General features: G+C 32.5%; 1 long non-coding RNA gene across 1 annotated transcript; it reads right to left on the bottom strand.

The window, feature by feature from the left end:
• Positions 1-1959: 1959 nt before the first annotated feature.
• Positions 1960-4069, bottom strand: LOC141719220 (uncharacterized). Its single transcript, XR_012574047.1, has 3 exons — positions 3718-4069; positions 3135-3308; positions 1960-2654 (listed from the first exon to the last, which is right to left on the bottom strand). It is a non-coding gene; the product is annotated as an uncharacterized LOC141719220 (long non-coding RNA).
• Positions 4070-5062: the final 993 nt, after the last annotated feature.

Here is a 5062-nt window from a genome sequence, read left to right as displayed (position 1 = left end):
TCATGATCGTGAGCACAATGAGGACAAGCTAAATGGCCAGCAGTTTTCCATCCAGACAACATTGAATAAGCAGGGAAGTCACTAATAGTCCACATCAATGCAGCTCGCATACGAAAATTTTGTTTCAAAGAATTATCCCATGTCTCCACACCAACTTCCCACAACATTTTCAACTCAGCAATCAATGGTTGAAGAAAAACATCTATCTTCTGTTTTGGATTTTTTGGCCCGGGCACAAGTACAGACAGAAACAAGTATTGCTCTTTTGAACACATCCACGGAGGCAAATTGTATGGAGTCACTATAATTGGCCAAGAAGAATATTGTTTACCTGTTGCCCCAAATGGTTGAAATCCATCAGCAGAAAGCCCCAATCTAACATTTCTCGTCTCTGAGGAAAATGAGGGATGTGCTCTATCAAATTATTTCCACTCCTCCGAGTCTGAACAGTGACGCATCACACCTTCTTCTTGATCATGTTCAGCATGCCATCTCATATGGGTTGCTGTCGTAGGTGAAGCATACAATCTTTGTAATCTCGGTGCCAATGGAAAATAGATCATCCTACTAAAAGGAACTTTCTTTCTCTCCTTCTTGGATCTGTTAAGTCTTGTTTTGTATCTCGCATGTGAACAAAATTTACATGACTCTATATTGATGTCTTCACCCCAGTATATCATGCATCCATTAACACAACAATCAATATGCTCGGAAGGAAGCCCCAATTCTTCCATATACTTCTTCGTGTTGTAAAAGCTATCAAGAAACATATTATCTTGGGGCAAGATGCCTTTGAAGAACTGTGACGTCTGATCATAACATGTCTCTGACCAATGATGGTCAGATTTCAAACTTAACATCTGAGCCATAGCGGACAACTGAGAAGTTTCACAACCTTCGTATAACTCTTTCTCAGAAGACTTTAGAATATCATACAACTTTTGTGCCTCTGCATTTGGAATCTCCGGATCAAAATTTGGACCAGCAACATCGATCACCATGTTATACATTAGGTTGACATCATCTCTTTCACCTTGGGTATTGGAATGATGTGTGGAGGACTGTTCTCCACTTTGTCTAGCCACATATGGCTCTCCATGTCGATCCCACACATAATAACCCCTCACAAATCCTTTTTTCAGTATATGTAATTTCACGGTCTCCGCATTCCAGAATTGACGATTCTCACACTTGAAACATGGACATTGAATACTTGTCCCATTCATGGACTCTTCTCGAGAAATAACATATTGCATAAAATTTTCCAACCCATTAATAAAATTTCGAGTTAAAAATCCCCGACTATCTTTTCTTTGATACATCCAATCCCGATCATTATTCATTTTAAACGTTTAGTAACCTGCAAAAAATATCAAATAATTATACGTACATACAGTTTAAGAAAAATATCAAATAATTTATATGTTAATTAAAACCCACATTCACCAGGTATCTAAATGAGCAGAGTATAACCAAATATCTAAATGCACATATCCTCCGTATGTTAATTAAAGTACATGTTCATATTTTAACAACATTTAACAGATCAATGTACTTGGTCACTAGCAAGATAAATGCAATATCTGTTCAAATTGACAATAATAAGAAAATTAAGAAATCCCTAAATGAGCAGACTAATTAACATTTACGGTATTTTAATGCATAAAATTAACAAAAACTATAATTCATTTCATTATTGCTAACGACCTATTCCGTTGGCGAGTAGACAATCGGTTGGTAACATATATTCGTAACAGAATGGCCACAAAATTGCCACACATCGTGTAAACTTTTTCAAAAGACTTGCAAGCTATAATAATTACAATGCATATATATATAGCAACATCAGTAAAAATTTGCAAACCGGCTACTGAAAAAATTAATTAATAACGTAAAACACAGTTTAATTAGTGAAGTTACAGAAAACCACTGACCTTAATTTGATTTTCAGATGAGAAGAAGAATGTTGAGAATGTTGAAATGCTGTTTATATTTTGAGATGAGAAGAAGAAAATAAATAAAGTAAGTAATTAATCTGAACTCGGAAGTAAGGTTGGTTGAGAAGGTAGGTGCTCGCATTAAATTTAATTATTACATTTACTAACGGAACAATAACAGATATAACGTTAACCGATCTACATTTATAACAAATTAGTAACGGAATACTAACGGAATACAGTTTATCATTTTCGTTAGCAAATTGTTAGCTTTTGTTAGTAATTATTTGCTATTCCGTTACTAATTCGTAGCCAAAATTCTGATTGTAATCCATTGGCAATTCTGTTGGCAGGTTTTGGCGGGCTTTTTTGGCGCCTATTTTACCCACGAAAAATTTCGTCATTAAATAATTTGTTGGTGTTCAATTGGGCTTCCGTTGTTATTCTACTGATTTTTTAAAATCTTATATTCCGTTGGCAATTTGTTAGTAACTGTCAACGGAATGTTATCCGTTGTTAATTTTCGTTGGCATTATCGAGAATTCTTGTAGTGAAGCATATCGAAGACTCATCTGAAAGTAGCAGTCACGAAGGTCTACTATCCCAGTCTCTAAATAAGACTTTGTCCGCTCATATTTTTCATTTGCAGCCACCTCAGTACCAGATACAGACTGTCTCGGTGCACCTGAATGACTGTGCATCCCATCAGAGAAAATACTGCACATAATACAAACAATTATCAACAAATGACTGTATTATGTGCTATCTCTTATAACTATTGATGTAAAAAGGTCTAGAGTCTATCTTGAAATACTTAAACTAGGCAACTTATTCTTGTAATAATTGGGGGGGAACAATAAAATCAAATCAGTATTATTTTTGGTGTATATTCATCGAACCAGGTAATTGTGATTAAAAAAGTTTAGGCATACACATCTATATAATAGTCTCGCCGTGAATCTTACAACAATTATGCCAGGTAGTGTTTTTTTTGTTACTATTATACATCCTGATGAACTTATGAGCATTCAGGATCTCTAGAATGATATCCAACCAATAGTCCCGCAGTGAACTTCCTTTGAAATCAGTAAATTCAAAATAAACAGGCTCTGTGCTGTAAAAGATTAAAAAAACTAGGACATCGGGATGTTTACACAATCTAAAAGGACAAGCACAGGACGAAACTATAAAACATACATTGATGTAGACTTGTACATCACGGCCTTATCATACAGATGAGCACCGAATGGTCCTGTTAGATTAGGCTTTATCACCTGCTTCATGTCAGTGGCTAATTTAAATTTTAATGCTTTATCGTAGATTCCAACTCCCATAGACTCAAAGTACACAACGTAATTGGTCAATGTCGGCCTGCCATAAAGAAGCAAAATTATACTACAATCAGTATAATTTTAAAAGTGTTCAAACTATAGAATAACGTCAAAGATTTATGTATGGTTTTACACCAATTTCAACTACTAATTGTTGTTTCCTAATACATGTTAGATGAAACTTGTGAACCATGTGTATCTGCTGGACATGCACACAGAATCTTCTATTTGATATCACCATGCGAGCAAACTAAAAAGAAGTTCCTTCCATTTATACCTTCAAATAGAATCTATATAATTATTGTTGAATTGAATATCATCAACTATGGGTCATGTTTCAAATTTTCAATATAAACCATTTTAGGCTACAAACTCAAATAAAAAACAGTCATAGATCACGGGTACTACAAATCATGGGCTCGTAAATTGTAAATTAAAACAAAACCCACCACACATCCTTCCTTTATATTCATCCAAAAACACAGACCCAACATGATACTTCACCCCCATTTCCTACCCCCTTCTTCTCCTTTCCATATCTTCTTGCCCCTTCTTCTCCTTTCCATATCTTCTTGAGCTCTTCGTGTGAGATTTGATCTTGAGATTGACGATATAGTTTTAGAAGTTTTACAAGATGCTAATTGTTTGATTAGGATTTATGTAGGTTGTGATGATGTGATTTGGGTAGTGGCTATTTCTGAGATATGTCGTGTGTATAGGTTGTATGTGGAAAGAACCCTAAAATGGTTTAGAAAGAGAGCTTGTATTGTTTGAGAGTGAGACAGCCTTCGATTGCTTATTTGTTTTGTTAAAAATTTTGTTAAACACGAGGCGGCAATTTTGCCTCTTCTAAAATTTCACCTTCCCGCTATCCTGATTCATTTTCATTTTTCATAATTTTATATATATTAAAATTACTAATTATTTAATAAATTTGATATTTTAAATTTTAATTAAAAAATTAATATTAGTTTCTAAATTATATCTTAAATCACTTTATTAATGAATGATTAATTTTTAGAACTAAAATATATTTATTTTAACTATATATTCATTTTTCTATAAATTAATTATTGATTATTAATATTTTAGTAATATATAAAATACTTTAATTGTTTTCAAATTATCAGAAAATATGTTATTTACTTTAACAACACATTATTTACTTTAAAAAATTGAATAATATATATTTCAGTTACTAAATCATTTTTATGAAAATAATTATTAATTAATTATATTAAAAAAGTAAAATTTCATATTTATATATGCTATTGTAACACATGTAACTATACGACAACATTAAAAAAGTGGGGTTGCGATATGTATTTGTTTTTAAGGCTATTATAACTTTTTTCTTTGCAACACCAAGATGAAGGGTTGCAGTATACATTCTATGGCGTAGTGGAATATCAAAACTACCGAACACGAAAGTTGAAAGTCTCCACGATTTGAATTCTGATCAGATCTATTTTTGCCCTTTTTGACCCTCTAAATGTTGTTTTTTGGAAAACATGAAATACAAAAGTTGTAGAGAATGAAAAGGCCTTTCTGAAAAGTTAAGTATACAAAAAACCAAATTATGATGAATTAAATATAAATTTTACAAGTCTACTGATTTTTATTTGTCAAAGACGTGCAAATTTTAATAATAAAAACGAAGAAGACGAATATGGCTTATTTAAAATATTACAAAATCCTATTTATTAAGAAGTTATTCGTTTTAAAGCATGATCCAAATTTTAGGCCCATTAGTATAATCCAGTTTTAATATCCTAATCTTTATCAAATTTTAAT

The sequence above is a fragment of the Apium graveolens genome, chromosome 1, assembly GCF_009905375.1.
Source record: "Apium graveolens cultivar Ventura chromosome 1, ASM990537v1, whole genome shotgun sequence".
NCBI classification, from domain to species: domain Eukaryota; kingdom Viridiplantae; phylum Streptophyta; class Magnoliopsida; order Apiales; family Apiaceae; genus Apium; species Apium graveolens.
This window is presented reverse-complemented; position numbering and strand designations above follow the sequence as displayed.